Source organism: Bubalus kerabau, chromosome 9 (assembly GCF_029407905.1).
Source record: "Bubalus kerabau isolate K-KA32 ecotype Philippines breed swamp buffalo chromosome 9, PCC_UOA_SB_1v2, whole genome shotgun sequence".
Classification (NCBI taxonomy): domain Eukaryota; kingdom Metazoa; phylum Chordata; class Mammalia; order Artiodactyla; family Bovidae; genus Bubalus; species Bubalus kerabau.
This window is the reverse complement of record NC_073632.1, coordinates 12,895,444-12,919,804: the sequence shown is the minus strand read 5'-3', so window position 1 is coordinate 12,919,804 and position 24,361 is coordinate 12,895,444.

The following is a 24,361-nucleotide window of genomic DNA, read 5'->3' as shown; positions in this document are numbered from 1 at the left end:
TATTGTGCTACAAGCCTAACTTGCTTAATTTCTCTAACTCCACCTCAATGTCCATTTAAATTTCTTGTCTCTTTGATGCTTTTTAGTCAGTTATTTTATCATATTGTTTCCTTGGCTTATCTTTAACATAATAATGTTTAGAGGAAGATTAGGAAGACAATTATTAACTTTTTATTATTTATTTATTTATTTAGGAAAAGAAGTATAAACATCTAGTCTGGATGAATATTAAAAGGAAAGGTAAAATCTGAGAAGTAACCTTTAAAGAAATGTAAAGGTTTACAAAAACTAAGTTTGAAACATATTTTAGTGTCTTGTTCTTTTATTCAGTGCAGAAATGTTCTGTGTCAACTAGGACTTCATTTAAACCGTAGTCACAATATTAATACCATCAAAGGAAAAATATTACTCATGATATTGATTTTTATCTTGCAGTATAGTTTATCATCATGTTCCATTTATTTTCTAACTTATATTAATGTCCTATTTATTGTATAAAAAGGTTGTTTTTATAAAGTACTCTGGTGGTCTATAATGTACTCTGACAGCCATGAAATTAAAAGACACTTGCTCCTTGGAAGAAAAGTTATGACCAATCTAGACAGCATATTAAAAAGTAGAGACATTACATTTCCAACAAAAGTCTGTCTAGTCAAAGATTTGTTTTTTCCAGTAGTCATGTTTGGATGTGAGAGTTGGACTACAAAGAAAGCTGAATGCCAAAGAATTGATGCTTCTGATTGTAGTGTTGGAGAAGACTCTTGAAAGTCCCTTGGACAGCAAGGAGATCCAACCAGTCCATCCTAGAGGAAATCAGTCCTGAATATTCATTGGAAGAACTGATGTTGAAACTGAAACTCCAATACTTTGGCCACCTGATGGGAAGAACAGACTCATTGGAAAAGACTCTGATGCTGGGAAATATTGAAGGCAGGAGGAGAAGAGGACAACACAGGATGAGATGGATGGCACGGACTCAATGAACATGAGTTTGAGTATACTCCAGGAGTTGCTGGTGGACAGGGAAGCCTTGTGTACTGAATTCCATGGGGTCGCAAGAGTCAGAAATGACTGAGCAGCTGAACGTAACTGAACTGAACTGGTGGCCTAAGGGCCCCTATAATTTTTCTGATAACACTATTAAACTGCAAATGACAACATAATACATTTCAATTTTTCAGTATGTCAAGTTTTTATGCATATTTGTGTTACTTCAAACAATTGGATTCTATCTGCAGATATCTATATGTCTTCAAATAATGAAAATTTTATAAAATTACATAAAATATGCAAATAAATTGGGAGTAATGCATTATTGATTTATAGTATATCCCATGCTTGTTTTCCTAATATCCCTTGCTTGTTTTCCTAAAAGTATAAATATGTCTGTGCTTAGTTTAAGCAATTTATATCACATAATATATATTAACAAATAGTAGAAATGCCATATAATGTACAATGCATAGTGCTATATGAATCAAGGCCAACTAACTGGATCTAAATTGCTAGTATCTTTTTCAAAATGAGTATGGTAGCAATATTTATGCTATGGCTTATAGAACTAATCCACAGAAGGTGGTCTCCAGAGAGGAAGCATCAGCGCCACTTAGGATGTTACCGTAAATGCAAATTTTCGGGCTCCACCCCAGACTTAGGGATTCAGAAACTCTGGAAGTAAGACTTCACAATTTGTATTTTTATCAGTTTTCCAGTTAATTCTGGTGTGTGATAAATTTAAGAATCATTATTTTATCCATCTTGTGGTCTTAAGATAATGTAAACATAACACTAGGCTTAACCAGAGAGCTCAGCAAGATTCTTAGAAAGGCATGATACTAAGAAGGCCTTATGTTTTGGTTCCATCAAATGCAACAAAACTATAGTATAAGATAAGGTTCTACACCTGAACCGTTATTTCCCACAAAACAATGTTGTTGTTTTTTTTTTCCCCCCCTCGGAAATGTTCTCCAGTCAAGAGCATTACAGCTACTTAAGTGGATAAAAAGCTTGTCTGTTTTCTAAAATAATGTTGGCAGATAGTTCTCTCGAAATCAAGATTCATTTTAACTGCAAGTTCTGAAAATATAACAATATAATGAGCCAGAGTAGAAGTGAAGACATAGCACGTTACTAGATCTTCATGGATGCAGATGTTCTCTTTGGTGACAGAAATCTTTATTAAACCACTGACTCCATGTTTTCTCACTTCCTGTTACTTCTAAATGTAACATTTCTCTACTTATTTACACTTTTCTGTACTATTCTTTTGCTTTGTATAATCCCTGGTGGCTCAGATGGTAAAGAATCTGCCTGCCAAGTTCAATTCCTGGGTTGGGAAGGTTTCCTGGAGAAGGGAATAGCTATCCAATCCAGTGTTCTTGCTTGGAGAATTCCATGGACAGAGGAGCCTGGTGGGCTACAGTTCACAGGGTCACATGACTAAGTGATTAATACATTTAATTTAATTTTTTTTATTTCTCAAAGTGTAGTACATATGCCTTTTCATGTACTGTCACTAGTCACAGAGGAGTCTTTGAATAACCAGTACAGATCAGATAAATGTGTATAAAACTTCAGGCTTAAAGCCCCCAATGAATAGGAAACATTTTCTTGTCCCTTAATTTGACTTCAAGTTTCCCCATTTAAACTTGAAATCAATAAGCTTAATTATTCAACTTATTTCCCTTTATGAACTTATTTAAATTTCCTAACTAATGGAATTTCCAGGTGGAGCTTGTGGTAAACAATCAGACTGCCAAGAGATGCATGTTCAATCCCTGGATCTGGAAGATCCCCTGGAGTAGGGAGTGGCAACACACTCCAGTAGGCTGGCTAGAAAATTCCATGGATAAAGGAGCCCGGTAGACTGCAGCCCATGGGGCATTAAAGAGTCAGATACGACTGTGTGCAAACACATAATTGATAAATAATCATTTTCTACCCATATTTTGGTCTATGGATTTTAAAAGTTGACATAGTAAATTCTGATTCCTTCTTAATTGTATTTTACTTGCTGACTTAGTCCCCACTTATTTATTGACTTTTATGCAAAAAAAAAATATATATAGAGGAAAACAATAGAATGGGAAAGACTAGAGATCTCTTCAAGAAAATTAGAGACACCAATGCAACATTTCAAGCAAAGTGGGGTGAATAAAGGACAGAAATGGTAGGGACCTAACAGAGGAAGAAGATACTAAGAAGAGGTGGCAAGAATACACAGAAGTGTACAAAAAAAGATCTTCATGACCCAGATAATTATGATGGTGTTACCACTGACCTAGAGCCATACATGCTGGAATGTGAAGTCAAGTGAGCCTTAAAAAGCATCACTACAAACAAAGCTAGTGGAGGTGATCACTACAAACAAAGCTAGTGAAGGTGATGGAATTCCAGTTGAGCTATTTCAAATCCTGAAAGATGATGCTGTGAAAGTGCTGCACAAAATATGCCAGCAAATTTGGAAAACTCAGCACTGGCCACAGGACTGGAAAAGGTCAGTTTTCATTCCAATCCCAAAGAAAGGCAATGCCAAAGAATGCTCAAACTACCACACAATTGCACTCATCTCACACACTAGTAAAGTAATGTTCAAAATTCTCCAAGCTAGTCTTCAGCAATACGTGAACCATGAACTTCCAGATGTTCAAGCTGGTTTTAGAAAAGGCAGAGGAACCAGATATCAAATTGCCAACATCTGTTGGATCATCAAAAAAGCAAGAGAATTACAGAAAAACATCTCTTTCTGCTTCAGTGACCATGCCAAAGCCTTTGAGTGTGTTCAGTTCAGTTCAATTCATTTGCTCAGTCGTGTCTGACTCTTTGCGACCCCATGAATCGCAGCAGGCCAGGCCTCCCTTTCCATCACCAACAACCGGAGTTCACCCAAACTCATGTCCATCGAGTAGGTGATGCCATCCAGCCATCTCATCCTCTGTCATCCACTTCTCCTCCTGCCCCAATCCCTCCCAGCATCAGAGTCTTTTCCAATGAGTCAACTCTTCAAATGAGGTGGCCAAAGTATTGGAGTTTCAGCTTTAGCATCAGTCCTTCCATAGTACACCCAGGACTGATCTCCTTTAGAATGGACTGGTTGGAGCTCCTTGCAATCGAAGGGACTCTCAAAAGTCTTCTCTAACACCACAGTTCAAAAACATCAATTCTTTAGTGCTCAGCTTCCTTCAGAGTCCAACTTTCACATCCATCCATGACCACTGGAAAAACCATAGCCTTGACTAGACAGACCTTTGTTGCCAAAGTAATGTCTCTGCTTTTGAACATGCTATCTAGTTTGCTCATAACTTTCCTTCCAAGGAGCAAGCATATTTTAATTTCACGGCTGCAGTCACAGACTGTGTAAAATTCTGAAACAGAAGGGGATACCGGACCACCTGACCTGCCTCTTGAGAAACCTGTATGCAGGTCAGGAAGCAACAGTTAGAACTGGACGTGGAACACCTGATTGGTTCCAAATAGGAAAAGGAGTATGTCAAGGCTGTATATTGTCACCGTGCTTATTTAACTTCTATACAGAGTACATCATGAGAAACGCTGGGCTGGAAGAAGCACAAGCTGGAATCAAGACTGCCAGGAGAAATATCAATAATCTCAGGTATGTAGATGACACCACCCTTATGGCAGAAAGTGAAGAAGAACTAAAGAGCCTCTTGAGGAAAGTGAAAGAGGAGAGTGAAAAAGCTGGCTTAAATAAGCTTAACATTCATAAAACTAAGATCATGGCATCTGGTACCATCACTTCATGGTAAATAGATGGGGAAACCGTAGAAACAGCAGCTGACTTTATTTTACTGAGCTCAAAAATCACTGCAGATCGTGATTGCTGCTATGGAATTAAAAGACTCTTACTCTTTGGAAGGAAAGTTATGACAAATCTAGACAGCATATCTTTGCCAACAAAGGTCTGTGTAGTCAAGGCTATGGTTTTACCAGTGGTCATGTATAGATGTGAGATTTGAACTACAAAGAAAGCTGAGCACCGAAGAATTGATGCTTTTGGAGAAGACTTGAGAGTTCCTTGGACTGCAAGGAAATCCAACCAGTCCATCCTGGAGGAGATCAGTCCTGGGTGTTCATTGGAAGGACTGATGTTGAAGCTGTAACCCCAATACTTTGGCCACCTGATCGGAAGAGCCGACTCATTTGAAAAGACCCTGATGCTGTGAAAGATAGAGGGCAGGAAGAGAAGGGGACGGCAGAGGATGAGATGGTTGGATGCCATCACCGACTTGATGGACATGGGTTTAGGTGGAATCTGGGAGTTAGTGACAGACAGTGAGGCCATGGGGTCACAAAGAGTCAGACACAACTGAGCGACTGAACTGACTTGATTCAAATCCATGTATATCTTCCAAAGAGTATTTCTATTTCTTCTTTTCTGTATCCACAATATAAAAGTGAACAAGGTAAGTATGATAATAGGCAAAACATTATCTCTATATGATCAGAAAAAAAGTAAAAGACTTTTTTGAAGATTTATTATTTATGATACAGAGTTCATTATGGTTATGTTACAGGTGTTTGTATTAGTACCTAAGAACTTCTGTCTCATCAACCCTGGGACTGCAAACAAGGAAGGCAATGGACTGGCAAGTTTACATTTTAATCTGAAAACTACCTTGCAATAATAGGATTTTCTTTTGAGATATAAAAATATTTCAAGAGTCAGGCCTACAGAGCCACACCATGACCAGAATGAGCCAAATCATCCTATTGTATCGAATTAGATATGGTAAAAATGATAAATATAACAAATGAGCCTGTGAAATAGGTGAACAACTTCAAGGAGAAAAATAGGTTAGAAAACTGATAATTACAAGTGAGAGTTGGTACGTTTGCAAAATATTTAGTAAACTTGCAATCATATTTTCAGTGGTAAAGAATCCACCTGACAGTGTAGGAAATGTGGGTTTGATCCCTGTGTCACAAAGATCTCCTAGAGAAGAAAATGGCAACTCACTCAAATATTCTTGCCTGGGAAATCCCATGTACAGAGGAGCTTGGAGGGCTACAGTTCATGGGGTTACAAAGAGTCAGACATGACTTAATACACACACAGAGAACCACACACACACACACACACACAATATTATTATTAATGTTTAGAAAGTAGTTTCAGGTAGAGTCAAATATTCAACTTTTTCAAAATGTGATGAAAATATTTTGCTTGCTATTGTTTAATGAATCTATATAATTTCCTTCTGTGTCATTTCACTTCTTTTATATATCTTTTCTTAAACTTCTCATTTTTTTTTCTTTTGTTTTGTTTTGTTCAGAACTAAGTTGTGTCTGAGTCTTCACATCCCCATGGACTGCAGCATACCAGGCTTCCCCATTCTTCACCATCTCCTGGAGTTTGCTCAAACTCATGTATATTGAGTCTGTGATGCCATCCACCCATCTCATCTTCTGTCATCCCCTTCTCTTTCCGTCAGTCTTTCCCAGGATCAGGAACTTTTCCAATGAATCTGCTCTTAGAATCAGGTGACCAAAATATTGGAGCCTCAGGTTTAGTATCAGTTCTTCCAAAGAATGTTCAGGATTGATTTCCTTTAGGTTTGATTGGTTAGATCACCTTTCTGTGCAAGGGATTCTCAAAAGTCTTCTCCAGCTCCACAGTTTAAAAGAATCCATTCTTCATCACTCAGCATTTTTTACAGTTCAACTCTCACATCCATAAATGACTACTGGAAAAATCATAGTTTTGACTCTATGGACCTTTGTTGGCAAAGTGATGTCTCCTCTTTTAAATATGTTGTTGAAGTCTGTCATATCTTTTATTCCAAGGAACAAGCATTTTTAATTTCATGGCTGCCATCAAAATACAAGATGATTTTGAAGCCTAAAAAAATAAAGTCTGTACTGTTTGCATTTCTTCCCCATCTATTTGCCATGAAGTGATGGGACCAGATACCATGATCTTAGTTTTCTGAATGTCGAGTTACAAGCCAGCTTTTTTAATATCCTCTTTCACCTTCATCAATTGGCTCTTTAGTTCCTCTTTGCTGTCTGCCATTGCTGCTGCTGCTAAGCCAAGTCAGTTGTGTCCGACGCTGTGCGACCCCATAGACAGCAGGCCACCAGGCTCCTCTGTCCTTGGGATTCTGCAGGCAAGAATACGGGAGTGGGTTGTCATTTCCTTCTCCAATGGATGAAAGTGAAAATTGAAAGTGAAGTTGCTCAGTCGTGTCCGATTCTTCGCAACCCCATGGGCTGTAGCCTACCAGGCTCATCCGTCCATGGGATTTTCCAAGCAAGAGTACTGGAGTGGGTTGCCATTGCCTTCTGCTCTTTCTGCCATTAGGGTAGTGTTATCTGAGGTTGTTGATACTTCTCCTGGCAACCTTGATTCCATCTTGTGATTCATCCATCCTGGCATTCTCATCATGTACTCTGCATACAAGTTAAGTAGGGTGTCAATATACAGCCTTGTTGTATTCCTTTCCAAATTGTCATACTCCTTTCCATTTTACTAGCATTGTCTTTTAGGATTTAGGAGAAGGCAATGACACCCCACTCTAGTACTCTTGCCTGGAAAATCCCACGGATGGAAGAGCCTGGTGGGTTGCAGTCCATGAGGTCACTAAGGGTCGGACACGACTGAGCGACTTCACTTTCACTTTTCACTTTCCTGCATTGGAGAAGGAAATGGCAACCCACTCCAGTGTTCTTGCCTGGAGAATCCCAGGGATGGGGAAACCTGGTGGGCTGCCGTCTATGGGGTTACACAGAGCTGGACACGACTGAAGTGACTTAGCGGCAGCAGCTTTTAGGATTTAAAATAGCTCACTGTAATTTCATCACCTCCACTAGCTTTCTTCATAGTAATGCTTCCTAAGGTCTATTTGACTTCACACTCCAGGATGTGTGACTCTAGGTGAGTGGCCACACCATTGTGACAATCTGGGTCATTAAGGCCTTTTTTGTATTTTTTTTTTTCTGTGTATTCCTGTCGCCTCTTCTTAATCTCTTCTGCTTCTATTAGGTCCTTACCATTTCTGTTCTTTGTTGTGTCCATCTTTGCATGAAATATTGGCTTGGTATCTCTAATTTTCTCAAAGAGTTCTCTAGACTTTCCCATTCTATTGTTTTCCTGTATTTCTTTTCAATAAAATTTAGTTGGAATGAAGCAGTATATACTGTTGGTCAGAAAAATAGTAAAACAGTGTGTTCTATGGAATTTTGCTGAAAGTTTGCTGAAAAATATCTGGTGATTGGAACAAGAGAATAATGGTTACTCTTATAATTTCTGTTCAACATAGTACTGGAATTCTCAGCTATTGAAATTGGATCATAAAAATAAATAAAAGGCACCTGTATCAGAAAGGAAAAAGAAAAAATCAAAGTGATCTCTGCTTGTAGATGGCATGATCTCATATAGAGAAATCCCTGAAGACTTCACTAAAAATGCTAGAACTAATAAATGATTTAGGTAAAGTTACAGGATGCAAAATTAAATACAAAAATCAATGGGGTTTCTAAACACTAACAATGAATTATTTGAAAGATAAATCACAAAGCAATGTCATAAAAAACAATAAAATAACTAACAATACATTTACCTAAGGATGAAAAAGACTTGGACACTGCAAACTATGAGGTATTGATCAAAGAAATTGAAGATGATATAAATAAATGGAAATAATTCCTGAGTTATTGGACTGGAAAAATTAATATTGTGAAAATATCAATACTACCAAAACTGATCTAAAGATTAAATATGATTATTATCAAAAATTTACTGGCATACTTTTATAGAAATGGAAATTAAAAACTGTTAACTTTTTTGTGTGTAACCATGAAACATTCAGCAAGATGGTAGGTGTTGGAGCAGTGGCTGCATGGCACCATAGAGATTTTGAGGAGATATCTCATGTCCAAGGGCAAAGAAGAAGCCCCAGCAAGCTGGTAGGAGGGTGCAAACCACATTTAGAATCAAATCCCATACCTGCCAGAGAGGCTCAGAGGCTCAAACATAGCTTGTGTGTAGCAGGACCCAGAGACCCCCAGAGACTGAGACAGAACTGTGTCTGAGTGTCTCCTGAGGAGGTTTAGGTAAGAAGTGGCCTGCTGTAGAGGTAGGGGCTCTGGGTGCAGTAGACCTGGGTATGGCATAAGCCCACTTGGAGAAGGCTGCCATTAACCCCATCATAGAGCCACCAGAGCTTACACAGGACTGGGGAAACACACTCTTGGAGGGCATAGACAAAATATTGTGTGGACCAGACCAAGGAGAAAGGAGCAGTGACCCCACAAGATATAGACCCAGACTTGCCTGTGAGTGTCCAAGGGTCTGCAGTGGAGGTATGGGTCAGTGGTGGCATGCTGCAAGATTGGGAGAACTAAGTATAGCAGTGTCTTCATGGGTTTTTCATTAACTTCATTACATCCACCATAGTTTGGCCTCAGGTCAAAAATCAGGGAGGGAACACAGTCCTATCCTTCAACAGAAAATTGGATTAAAGATTTACTGAACATGGTTCTGCTCATCAGAATAAGACCCAGTTTCCTGCTCAGTCAGTCTCTCCCATCAGGAAGCTTCTGTGAGCCTCTTATCCTTCTCCATCAGGGGGGAGACAGAATGAAAACCACAATCACAGAAAACTAACCAATCTAATCACAAACTAATCTTTCTGCTAAGAAAAAAGAAGGAATGCTACAGAAATTTGGAGACTTCTTACAACATTCTCCAACCATTCTTCAATCAAAAGCAAAGAAGATAATTGAAACGATGAGCTCTTCAAAGTTCTCAAATGTAGAAGTAAGTAAAGATAATGTGTCTCGACCAAAACGGGCCAAACAAAAATTATATACAAATGAAATTTCATCTCCTATTGATATATCTGGCCAAGTGATTTTGATGGACCATAAAGTGAAAGAAAGCGATCATCAGATTCTCAAATGACGACTTCGAACCAAAACAGTCAAATAAATCACTTATGGAGACTATTTTAATATAAATTTTATATTCATAATCATTGTAACTTGTAACTTTTTAAAGATAATTGTATATACTGTGTTGCATCAAATCCCTTTGTATATACATTGTTATTTTGTACTGGTATAATTTTAATTCAGTAAAGAAAACATGTCAACAATAAAAAAAAAAAATCTAATCACATGGACTACAGCCTTGTCTAACTCAATGAAACTATGAGCCATGCCATGTAGGGCCACCCAGGGCGGATGGGTCATGGTGGAGAGTTCTGACAAAACATGGTCCACTGGAGAAGGGAACAACAAATCACTTCAGTATGCTTACCTTGAGAACTCCATGAACAGTATGAAAAGGCAAACAGATAGGAAACTGAAAGATGAACCCCCAGGTTGGTAGGTGCCCAATATGCTACTGGCTAGAGATCAGTGGAAAACTAACTCCGGAAAGAATGAAGAGACAGAGCCAAAACAAAAGCAACACCCAGTAGTGGATAAGACTGGTAATGGTAGTAAAGTTTGATGCTCTAACAGCAATATTACATAAGAACCTGGAAAGTCAGGTCCATGATCAAGACAAACTGGAAGTGGTCAAACAAGAGATGGCAAGAGTGAACATCGACATTTTAGGAATCACCAAACTAAAATGGACTGGAATGTGTGAATTTAACTTAGATGACCAACCATATCTACTGCTGTGGGCAAGAATCCCTTAAAAGAAATGGAGTGCCCATCACAGTCAACAAAAGAGTCTGAAATGCAGTACTTGGATGCAGTCTCAAAAATGACAGAATGATCTCTGTTTGTTTACAAGGCAAACAATTCAATATCACAGTAAATCAAGTCTATGCCCTGACCAATAATGCTGAAGAAGCTGAAGTTGAACAGTTCTATGAAGACATACAAGATCTTCTAGAACTGACACCCCCAAAAAATGTCCTTTTCATTATAGGGGACTGAAATGCAAAAGTAGGAAGTCAAGAAATACCTGGAGTATCAGGCAAGTTTGGCCTTGGAGTACAGAATGAAGCAGGGCAGAGGGTGATAGTGTTTTGCCAAGAGAACACACTTGTCATAGTAAACACTGTCTCCCAGCAACATAAGTAAAGACTATATACTTGGACATAACCAGATAGTCAACACTGAAATCAGATTTATTATATTCTTTGCAGCCAAAGATAGAGCAGCTCAATAGAGTCAGCAAAAACAAGATTGGGAGTGGACTGTGGCTCAGAACATGAACTCCTTATTGTCAAACTCAGACTTAAATTGAAGAAAGTAGGAAAACTAACAGACCATTCAGGTATGACCTAAATCAAATCTTTTCCAAATTTTCTTTGGAAAAGACAAATAGATTTAAGGAACTAGATGTGATAGAAAGAGTGCCTGAAGAACTATGGATGAAGGTTCCTGACATTGTACAGGAAGCAGTGACCAAGACCATACCCAAGAAAAAGAAATTCAAAGAGGCAAAATGGTTGTCTGAACAGGCCTTACAAATAGCTATGAAAAGATGATAAGCAAAAAGGCAACAGAAAAAGGAAAGATATATTCATTTGAATGCAGAGTTCCAAAGAATAGCAAGGAGAGATAAGAAAGCCTTCCTCAGTGAGCAATGCAAAGAAATAGAGGAAAACAATAGAATGAGAAAGACTAGGTATCTCTTCAAGAAAATTAGAGATATAAAAGGAACATTTCATGCAAAGACGGGCTTGATAAAGGACAGAAATGGTATGGACCTAACAGATGCAGAAGATATTAAGAAGAGGTGGCAAGAATACACAGAAGAACTATACAAAAATATCTTCAGGAGACAGATAATCACGATGGTGTGATCACTTACCTAGAGCCAGACATCTGAGAAGTCAAGTGGGTCTTAGGAAGCATCACTATGAACAAAGCTAGTGGAGGTGAGCTATTTCAAATCCTAAAAGATGATGCCATGAAAGTGCTGCACTCAATATGCCAGCAAATTTGGAAAACTCAGCAGTGGCCAAAAGACTGGAAAAAGGTCCATTTTCGTTTCAATCCCAAAGAAAGGCGATGCTAAAGGATGCTCAAACTACCATACAATTGCTCTTATTTGACATGCTAGCGATGTAATGTTCAAAATTCTCAAAGCCAGCCTTAACACAGTATGTGAACCATGAACTACCATATGTTCAAGTTGGATTTACAAAAGACAGAGGAACCAGAGATCAAATTGCCAACATCCATTGGATCATAGTAAAAGCAAGAGAGTTCCAGAAAAACATCTACTTCTGCTTTATTGACTATGCCAAACCCTTTGACTATGTGGATCACAACAAACAGTGGCAAATTCTTAAACAGATGGGAACACCAGACCACCTGTCCTGCCTCTTGAGAAATCTGTATGCAGATCAGGAAGCAATATTTAGAACTGGACATGGAACAATAGACTGGTTCCAAATCGGGAAAGGAGTACATCAAGGTTGTATATTGTCACCCTGCTTATTTAACTTATATGCAGAGTACATCATGAGAAACCCTGGGCTGAAAGAAGCACAAGCTGGAATCAAGATTTCCAGGAGAAATGTCAATAACCATGCAGATGACACCATCCTTATGGCAGAAAGTGAAGAAGAACTGAAGAGCCGCTTGATGAAAGTGAAAGAGGAGAGTGAAATAGTGGACTTAAAACTCAACATTCAGAAAATGAAGATCATGGCATCTGGTTCCATCACTTCATGGCAAATTGATGTGGAAACAGTGAATATAGTGGGAAACTTTATTTTTTGTGGCTCCAAAATCACTGCAGTTGGTGACTGTAGACATGATGTTAAAAGATGCTTGCTCCTGGGAAGAAAAGTCATGACCAACCTAGACAGAATATTAATAAGCAGAGACAGTACTTTGCAAAGGTAATCTAGTCAAAGGCCCATCTAGTCAAAGCTATGTTTTTTGTTTTTTGTTTTTTTTCCAATAGCCATATATGGATGTGAGTTTTGGACTATAAAGAAACTGAGAACTGACAAACTGATGCTTTTGAACTGTGATGTTGGAGAAGACTCTTGAGAGTCCCTTGGACTGCAAGGAGATCTAACCAGTCCATCCTAAAGGAAATCAGTCTTGAATATTCATTGAAAGGACTGATGCTGAAACTGAGAGTCCAATACTTTGCCACCTGATGCAAAGAACTGACTCATTGGAAAAGACCCTGATGCTTGGAAAGATTTAAGGCAGGAAGAGAAGGAAACAGTAGAGGATGAGATGGTTGGATGACATCACTGACTCAATGGATATGAGTTTTAGTAAGCTCCGGGAGTTGGTGATGGACAAGGAGGCCTGCCGTGTTGCTCTCAATGGAGTCACAAAGAGCTGGACATGACTGAGAGTGACTGAACTGAATTGAAGTGAACTGAATGGAATGAAACACTCTGAAAAGTCAAAGTAGTTTTGAGAAGGAAGAACAAAACACAGTATTACACACCCTGATTTCAAACTATATTATAAAACTATAGCATTCAATACAGTATGATATTGGGATAAAATAGACACAATAATAATGAAACAGAAAATGAAGCCCAGAGACAAACCAATGCATATTTGACAAATTAATTTATAACAAATTAGCCAAAAATATACAATGGCAAGTGATGACCTTTTAAAATAAATTTTGTTGGGGAAACTGGACAGCAAACTGGAAAATAATAAAGTCAAGCATATATCTTAAACTATACACAAAAATTACCTTAAAATTGAATTTACAGAGTTAAGTATAAGATCTGAAAGCATAAAATTCCTAGAAGAAAACATAGACAGTGTGATTTTTGCATTTGTTCTCACAATATTTTAGTGTCTGTCTCCTCAGGCAAGAGAAACAAAAATAAAAATATTCAATTGAGACTATGTTAAACTAAAATGCTTCTTCAAATTGAAAAAGGCCATCAGCACAATGAAAAGGCTGCCTACGGAGTGAGTTAAGATATTTGTAAATTATATATGTGATAAGGGGTTAATATTCAAAATATACAAAGTACTCATACAACTCAACACCATAAAAATGAACAACTCTGTTTGAAAACCAAGCTGATGACCTAAATAGACAGATGGCCAACAGACACATGAAATGATATTGGATCTCACTAACCATAGTGGAAGTACAAATCAAAGCCACAGTGAGAAATCACCTCACAGCTGTTATTATGGCTACAAAGTCATAAAGAAGCTTGAGCAGGGTATGGCAAAAAGGGAAACATTGTACACTGGTAGTGGCAATGTAATTTGGTTTAGCTATTAGGGAATATAGTATAGTGGTCCCTCATAAAATTAAAAATAGAATTGCAATATTATCCAGCAGTCATGCTCCTGGATATATATATGAAGGAAAATAAATCAGGACCTTGAGCAAATATCTGTACTCCTATGTTCATTGCACATTATTCAAAATAATCAAGATTTTAAAACCACATTTTGGACTAAAATAAGTAAATTGCCATTTATTTTGCCAGTGAAAATGAGTTTGTTCAGGATCAGCAAATATTTGCAATTCTGGTCTGCAACAATGGTGAGGTCTCTGCAAGTCCCCATATGCAGGAGGAGGGGAATGTTTTTAAACCGAGGGAGAAAAAGTAGGGAAGACTATGGCAAACAAAGGGTCCATGACCTTTCATTGACTTAGTTCTTATCAGGTAAGAAGAGGGACTCTTTCTTGTTTCTGTTGGCCTCTGCTATATTTGCAGGGCATGAGAGCTCCCTGTTTTGTTCTCCTGATTTTGTCTAATTAAAGCTTCTATTCATTAATATTTTTACATTCCTCTTTTGATCAACATTTTTTTCTAAAACCATTGCTGATCAGGAATTAGGTTTTCCAGTATTATTAAAATTGTAATTATTGGAGATATTCTCAAGCATTATATCATCATCAAAGCTTTAGCAAGCTTTAAACAGACCTCCTGAACCAGATATCTTGGGAAAACAGATACATCTGTTTCAATTCTTAATTTTTTTTTTCTTTCAGATTACAAGGTGAATGGAGGTCCAATCAGAGTTTGATACTTTATTTAGGTGTGCCACATAAATCCAAGGGTCCTTAGAGTTTGGTGGCACAAGTGTTAGATAGCAGTACTTAATGGGGGACTTCCCAGTGAGGTAGAAGATAATTCTTCTAGAGGTGTCTTTCCCAATAGATGGAATCTCCAGGTTTCAAAGTGTGATGCTTAATGTCTTTATCTCCTAAGAGTAAACTCTGAAAAGATTGCTCTACCACACACACACACACACACACACACACACACACACACACACGCACACGTTGTCATTGTTAAGTCACCCAGTCATGTCCAACTCTTTGTGATCCCATGGACTGCAGTATGCAAGGCCTCCCTGTCCCTCACCACCTCCCAAAGTTTGTCCAAGTTCATGCCCATTGCATTAGTGATGCCATCCAGCCATCTCATCCTCTGATTCCTTCTTCTTCTGTCCTCAATCTTTCCCAGAATCAAGGGCTTTTCCAATGAGTCAACTGTTCAAATCAGAGGACCAAAATACTGGAGCTTAAGCATCAGTCCTTCCTGTGAGTATTCAGGGTTGATTTCCTTAAGATTGACTGGTTTGATCTCCTTGCCGTCCAAGGGACTCTTGGGAGTCTTCTCCAGCATCACAGTTCAAAGGCATCAATTCTACATTGCTCTGCCTTCTTACAGTTCAGATCTCACAACCGCATGTTACCACTGGAAAGACCATAGCCTTGACTATATAGACCTTTGTCAGCAGAGTGATATCTCTACTTTCAACACACTCTCTAGGTTTGTCATAGTTTTCCTGCCAAGAATATATATATATATATATATAATTTACTTATTTATTTATTTTAATTGGAGGAAAATTGTTTCACAATGTTGTGCTGGTTTCAGCCATACAAAAACATGAATCAGCTACAAGGATACATATATCCCCTCCCTCTTGAGCCTCTCTCCCACCCCTTGACCTCATTCTTCTAGGTCATCACAGAGCACCAGGCTGGGGTCCCTGTGTTATATAGCTGCTCCTCATGAGCTATCTGTTTTAAACTTGGTGGTGTTTACATGTCAATGCTACTCTCTCAATTTGTCCCACCCTCTCCTACCACTATGTGTCCGTAAGTCTATTCTCTATGTCAGAGTCTCTACTCCTGCCATGAAAATAGGTTCATCTATACATTTTTCTAGATCCCATATATATCTGTTCATATATGATATTTGTTTTTTTTTTCTTTCTGACTTCCTTCACTCTGTGTAACAGATTTTAGGTTTGTCCACCTCAGTTCAACTGATTCAAATTCATCCCTTTGTATGGCTGAGTAATACTCTACTGTATATATGTACCACAACTTCTTGATCCACTTATCTGTCAATGGACATCTAAGACCCCTCCGTATTTTGCCTATTGTAAATAATGTTGCAATGAACCTTGTGGTACATGTATCTTTTAAAAATGTAGTTTTCTCAGGGTATATGCACGGTGGTGGGGTTGCTGGGTCATATGGTGTTTTATATGTAGTTTTTTTAAGGAATCTCCATTCTGTTCTCCATAGTGACTGTATCAGTTTACATTTTCAAGAAGGCTACCTATACTCCACATCCTCCTGAGCATTATGTTTGTAGAATTTCCTGATTATGGCCATTTTGACTGGTATGAGATGATACCTTATTGAAGTTTTGGCTTGCATTACCCTAATAATGAGCAATGCTGAACATTATTTCATAAGTTTGTTGGCCATCTGCCTGTTGTCTTTGGAAAAATGTCTGTTTATATCTTCTGCTTACTTTCAATTGGATTTTTTGTTTTTCTGATATTGAGTTGCATGAACTGCTTTTTTACTTTGGGTATTAACCCTTTGTCAGTTGATTTTTTGAAAATATTTTCTCCCATTTTGAGGACTGTCTTTTCATCTTTTTTTTTTTTCTGTAGATATATATATATATATATATATATATATATATATAATCTTTGTTGTGTAAATGCTTCTAAGTTTAATTTGTCCCACTTGTTTATTTTTATTTCTATTTGTATTATTCTAGGGCAGTGGGTCAAAGAGAATCTTGCTGAAATTTTGTGTTAAAAAATGTTCTGCATATGTTTCACTTTAAAACTTTTATGGTTTCTGGCCTTAAATTTAGATCTTTAATTCATTTTGAGTTTATTTTTGTGTATGGTATCAGGAAGTGTTCTAATTTCTTTCTTTTATATGTAGCTCTCCAGTTTTCCCAGAACTGTTTATGGAAGAGGCTGTCTTTTCTACACGATATATTACTGGATTCTTTGTCAAAGATTAGGTACATGGGTTTATCTCTGGGCTTTTTGCCTTGTCCCTTTATTCTATATTTCTGTTTTTGTGCTGGTAGCATACTCTCTTGATGACTGTAGGTTTTTAGTATAGTCTTAAGTCAAGAAGGTTGATTCCTCCAGCTCTGTTTTCTTTCTATTCACAGTCTTTTGTTTTCCATACAAATTGTGAAACTTTTTGTTCTCATTCTGTATAAAATGCTGTTGATAATTCTATAAGGATTGCTTTGAACTATATAGATTGTTTTGGGTTGTATAGTCATTTTCACAATATTGATTCTTTCAATCCAAGAACATGTTATATTTCTCCATCTGCTTGTATTGTCTTTGATTTCTTTCATCAGTGTTTAACAGTTTTCTGCATACAAGCATTTTGTCTCCTTTGGTAGATTTATTCTTAGGCTTTGTTTTCTTTTTTTTTTAATTTTTGTTGCAATGATTGTTTTCTTAATTCCTATTACTGATCTTTCATTCTTAGAGCATAGGAATGCAAAGGATTTCTGTTTATTAATTTTAATTCTTGTAACTTTACTGTATTCATTGACTAGCTCTAGTAATTTTCTGGAAATATATTTAGCATTTTTTAAGTATAGTATCCTGTCATCTGCAAACAATGAGAATTTTACTTCTTCTTTTCCAATATAAATTCCTTTTATTTAGTTTTCTTCTCTCATTGCATGGGTAGAGCTTCCAAAATTATTTTGAATAATAGTGGTGAATGTTGAATAATAGAGGTGAAAACTATGTTGAATAGTGGTGAATACTGATGAATGGAATCATGTTTGCTTTTTTTCCTCATCTTAAAAGGAATGTTTTTAGTTTTTCACTGTTGACAATAATGTTTACTGTGGGTTTGTCATATATGGCATTTATTATGTCGAGGTAAGTGCCTTCTGTGCCCATTTTCTGAAGAGGTTTTTTTTGTTGTTGTTTTTCTGTTTTTAATCATAAATGAGTGTTGAATTTTGTCAAAAACTTTTTCTGTATTTGTTGTGATTACCATATGGTTTTTAGCTTTGCTATTTTGGGATAGCTCTCTTTTTATCAGTTCTGGGTCAAAAGAAGCAGGAACTACATGCATGGAACATTACATGCCTATTACAAATGATGAGGGTTTATGAATTCCAGAAGGGTGAATCTGACACTTAGAAGGCCCAATGGTGATGCTTTGGGTCATAGTATTTGAAGAGCCTCTACAAGTCTTGTCATTGAGTCTTAATAATGCCATTAGTGCATGTGACTAAACCAGAATAAGGAGGGTGGGAAGCACAGTATAAATGTTATAAAAACAGCCAAACAGCACAGATTTGTAAAATCATCTGGCAGATAAAATGTGTTCCTCAATCACCCGAAAGTTTGCATCATCTCCAGGAAAGGATAATCTTTCGCAAAAGGACTTAAGGCACAGAAGAGGCCTATCTGCAAGGTAAAGCTTCAGTCCTATATGAAAATATGCAGATCATAATTAAATTCTATAGCTTATTTAAGTTATGTGTAGAGTGCATCATGAGAAACTCTGGGCTGGAGGAAGCACAAGCTAGAATCAAGATTGCCGGGAGAAAAATCAATAATCTCAGATATGCAGATGACACTACCCTAGGACAGAAAGTGAAGAAGAACTAAAGAGCCTCTTGATGAAAGTGGAAGAGGAGAGTGAAAAAGTTGGCTTAAAGCTCAACATTTAGGAAACGAAGATCATGGCATCTGGTCTCATCCCTTCATGGCAAATAGATGGGGAAACAGTAGGAACAGTGGCTGACTTTATTTTTCCGGGCTCCAAAATCACTGTGGATGATGATTGAAGCCATGAAATTAAAAGACACTTTCTCCTTAGAAGGAAAGTTATGACCAACCAATATGACAGCTTATTAAAAAGCAAAGACATTTCTTTGCCAACAAAGGTCCATCTAGTCAAGGCTATGGTTTTTTTCCAGTAGTCATGTATGGATGTGAGAGTTGGACTATAAAGAAAGCTGAGCACAAAATTGATGCTTTTGAACTGTGGTGTTGGAGAAGACTCTTGAGAGTCCCTTGGACTGCAAGGAGATCTAACCAGTCCATCCTAAATAAAATCAGTTCTGAGTGTTCATTGGAAGGACTGATGTTGAAGCTGAAACTCCAATACTTAGGCCACCTGATGCAAAGAGCTGACTCATTGGAAAAGACCCTGATGCTGGGAAAGATTGAGGGCAGGAGGAGAAGGGGATGGCAGATAATAAGATAATTGGATGGCATCACCTACTCAATGAACATGGGTTTGGGTGGACTCTGGGAGTTGGTGATGGACAGGGAGGCCTGGCATGCTGCGGTTCATAGGGTCGCAAAGAATCGGACACTATTGAGTGACTGAACTGAACTGAATATGTGTGTGTGTGTGTGTGTGTGTGTGTGTGTTTATGTATGTATCTCCATGAGATGGAGAAAGCTGTATGAACTCAGTATATCAGACCTCAAGTGAGCCATTAGATGGCCTAAAATGTATGAGAGAAACATGACTGAGTTTGCTCATTTATATTTCAGACAGCCAGAACATGTGAGATAGGAAATTTTTGCAGCTTTACTAATATTTCCCCATCAATACTGATTCATGAAATCTATAATATTTTCTGTAGACCAATATTTCAATATACACACAGTGGTGAGGAGTGGGAACTTTATAGTTCCTAGTAGGACTCAGTTGTTATTTTGTTAAAGCCAGAGTTTTCCCCTTTTTATCAAACCAACAACTGTTGAAATTTTACCTTGTTTTTTCTTTACTGAGAACAATGATGGACTTCTCCAGCCATTTTTTTCTAAGATGTCAGTTGGAGAAATATTCCCTTGAAAAGAGATTTGGATGATCTGGGTTTCTTTTAGGTACAGCTCTTTGAAGAAATGTTAGCAAGATATTTACTTTAGCTTCCAGAAAGTCAAATTTAAGAATGCTTTGGAATCTTAATAATAGTTTAAGTGACAAGTGTAAGTACTGCCTGTAGTAATTTTATTTTTATATAATTTTTTCTGCCTGAAGTAAGGAAGACATGTTGCTTCCACAATATTTCAAAATAAACAGCTGCTATGAATATATCTATTGCTGCTGCTACTGCTGCTGCTGCTGCTAAGTCGCTTCAGTTGTGTCTGACTCTGTGCGACTCCATAGACCGCAGCCCACCAGGCTCCCCCATCCCTGGGATTCTCCAGGCAAGAACACTGGTGTGGGTTGCCATTTCCTTCTCCAATGCATGAAAGTGAAAGTGAAGTCACTCAGTCGTGTCCGACTCTTAGTGACCACATGGATTGCAGCCTATCAGGCTCCTCCATCCATGGGATTTTCCAGGCAAGAGTACTGGAGTCGGGTGCCATTGCCTTCTCCGAATATATATCTACTATCAGTATAACTTCTGGCTGTTTTGCCCTCAACTGAAGTGCAACCCCATGAAAAGCATATGATTCAGCCTGTTAAGCCAAAGTGACCATAAGTAATGATGCTGTCTCAACTATGTCAAAATGATTTGCAATTACACACCCAGCATAATATTTGCTATTGCCGCCTTTTAAATAAGAACCATCAATGTGTGATGAAAAGTCAATATCACTGCCCTAAATTTTCTACAGTTAATCACAAGGAGTCAGGAGGTGTTAAGCATTCATGATGGGCTTTGCTGGTGACAGACAGGAGAGAAGTAGCAGGGTTAAGGTTACTACAACATGAAAATGCTGTGTAAGGAGCATTTAACAAAAGGATTTCATAGGAAGTGAGGTGGGCTTCTAAAAAATGTTGTGAATGATGCACGTATATGCATGCCAACTACAGAAAAAAAGCTAGGATTTAACCAAATTGCTGATCTGTGTTGATTAATTTATATTATTATTTATTTTTCCTTCTTGGAATTATTGATAATAACTTAGTCCTATTTACTTGTTTCTCGGTGTTCAATTATAGGAGAGGCTGAAATTCAATAAAGGTACTCAGATTAATTTATGGTTTTGACATCTGAGGAGAAAAAATGCATTTCCTCTGGTGTTTCTAAGCTTGGAGAATATAGGTTGCTGACAATCATCAAGTTCATGTGCAAAAGGACTTTGCATTTTAAATGAAGGCCGACATAGACAAAGGAGCTTATAGATGAATTAGAGCCTACTTGGTATTCCTTGAGACCTAAAATCCAATACTTCTTAAAACTAGAACCATTCTCTGTCTTTCCAGTTAAATGAGCCAAAGATTTTTTTTTTTTTTTTTCTTATCGATGTTTGAGTTAGAAGTATGTCTGTTTAAACTATAAGAATTTAATAGTGCTTTTTTGACTCATATTTTGCTTTGGTTTTTATGACTTACTAACCATCTCTGTCTTTCTGATAATTAATGTCTTTGATGTAGTAGTACTGAGTGCCAAATAATTGATGCTTTTGAACTGTGATGTTGGAGAAGACTGTTGAGAACCCCTTGGACTGCAAGGAGATCCAACCAGTCCATTCTGAAGGAGATCAGCCCTGGGATTTCTTTGGAAGGAATGATGCTAAAGCTGAAACTCCAGTACTTTGGCCATCTCATGCGAAGAGTTGACTCATTGGAAAAGACTCTGATGCTGCGAAGGATTGGGGAAAAGAGGAGAAGGGGACGACAGAGGATGAGATGGCTGGATGGCATCACTGACTTGATGGACGTGAGTCTGGGTCAACTCCGGGAGTTGGTGACGGACAGGGAGGCCTGGCACGCTGCGATTCATGGGTTCGCAAAGAGTCGGATACGACTGAGTGACTGAACTGAACTGAACTGAACTGAACTGAATAGTACAGGTAACTAGTTTGCAGCCAAAGTTGATGCCATCGTAAGAAATACTTTGTGCCATTAGTACAAATTTACATATCTTCAATGATTCTATATGTTCCATTTTAATATTTAATCTGATAAAACAGTTTCATTTATCTTAATTTTAAATCTGCCCTGCTGCTGATAGTCATTCCTATGCACTTTCTTAGTGTCCTAATCTTCAGCTCTAAATATTTACTTTAGCAAATAATAGAAAAGATCTTCTATCAACTCTTTACAGTAATTCTCCAAATACTTTCTGGAATATACAATGTTTTTTCATGTAACCTTTCCTCATCCTAAGGAAAGTTTCATTTGTTCCACATTTGGTATATTATCATTGATCTTGGCTATGTGCTCTGCTTTCTTCGGGTTACATTCCAGATTTTCAGTTTCTCTTTTTAAGTATTATATTAAATATTTACTAAAATCCATAATTTACATGGATAATAGAAAGTAGCAATGTCTCTCAACTGTTTCAGTTTACACTCATTTCCTCCAACTCAAGCTATTATCTCATGTGACGAGACATCATCTGACTATGTTTGAACTATCCCTATATATTTTATCTATGGCCTTCTTGGTAGCTCAGTGAAAAATAATCCATGTTCCAAAGCAAGAGACTTGGGTTTGATCCCTGGCTCAGGAAGATCCTTTGGAGATGAAAAGAGAAACCCACTCCAATAACCTTGCCTGGGAAAGCCCTTGGACAGTGGAGCCTGGGCTACAGTCTATGGGTTCACAGAAGAGTCTGACTTTACTTAGGAACTAAAAGAAACAAAAGCATTTTATCTATGGATTCGATCACCCAGAGTCAGTAAACTTTGATATAACTAGTTAAATTCAGAAAATGTGTTTTATGTTATTAATCTTTATTTCAGTAAATTATGAACACATTTTCTACAATAAAATCTCTGATGGATATGATGAGTCCTTCATTTAAATAATTGGAAATCATACTATTCTGGAAGAATAAAAGCATATATATGTGGCAATAGGTGAATCTGTGAGGGATGCTTCCTCATGTCCCTCACCCAAATTGAGCACAAGAGTCTTAGCCTGTGACTCTATTCTTTCCTAACTTGGCTGATTTCTCATCTCTTTTGGTCACAAGCTGGCCCATCCTCAGAAGCACAGGCACCTTTTCAAGACAGGATTACAGTGCTTATCTAAACTGCTATGATGCTAGCAACAACTTGAGGTTTTACCTTCAAATGTATGGCTTTTATATCTACAGATAAAATTTTCAACAATGGTTTTGATTTGGTTCTAAATCAATGAAATGATAGTGGAAGCCTGATAGAGTGTACTTGGATGAGGTTTTAGAAAGAAATCATTTTCCTCCACTGTACATCTAATAAAACCATGTAATAAATTCTTTCTTTGCCTTGCTGACAGGGTCATCTTCCAGAAAATTGGGAACATAACCAGGGAACTTCAATTTTTACTTAACTTTAACAAAAAAGAAGTTCTGCCTACTGAAGAATAGGGATGAGAATTTTGGAGAGAAATATATTACCTTTGTGTGTATAGTCATCAGTACTATGTGACTACTATAATGGTAGCATTACTATTATACCCTGCAGAAAATGAGAATTTTTTTTTTAAGTTTTAAAGAGATAATGGAATAATTCTATGGTACTGGGATATAATAAAACATAAAAACATAGGATTATCAGAAGCAAGAAGCAACATAAAAGAGCCACCCTTATGGCAGAAAGTGAAGAGGAACTAAAGAGCCCCTTGATGAAAGTAAAAGAAACGAATGTAAAAAGCTGGCTTAAAACTCAACATTCAAAAAGCGAAGATCATGGCATCTGGATCCATCACTTCATAGAAAATAGATGGGGAAACAATGGAAAGACTGAGAGACTTTGTTTTGTTGGTCTTCAAAATCACTGTAGATGATTTCAGGTAACTGTAGCCATGAAATTGAAAGATGCTTGCTCCCTAGAAGAAAAGCCATGACAAACCTAGACAGCATATTGAAAAGCAGAGAAAATAATTTGCTGACAAAAGTTTGTCTAGTTAAAGCTATGGTTTTTCCAGTAGTCATGTATGGATGTGAGAGTTCAAAGATAAAGAAGGCCCAGCACCGAAGAACTGATGGTTTTTATTTTTGGTGTTGGAGAAGATTCTTAAAAGTCTCTTGGACTGCAAGGAGATCAAATCAGTCAGACCTAAAGAAAATCAGCTCTGAATATTCATTGAAAGGTCTGATGCTGAAGCTGAAGCTCCAATTCTTAATGTGAAGAATTGACTCATTGGAAAAAACCCTGATACTGGGAAAGATTGAAGATGGGAGGAAGGAGGGGGTGATAGAGGATGAGATGG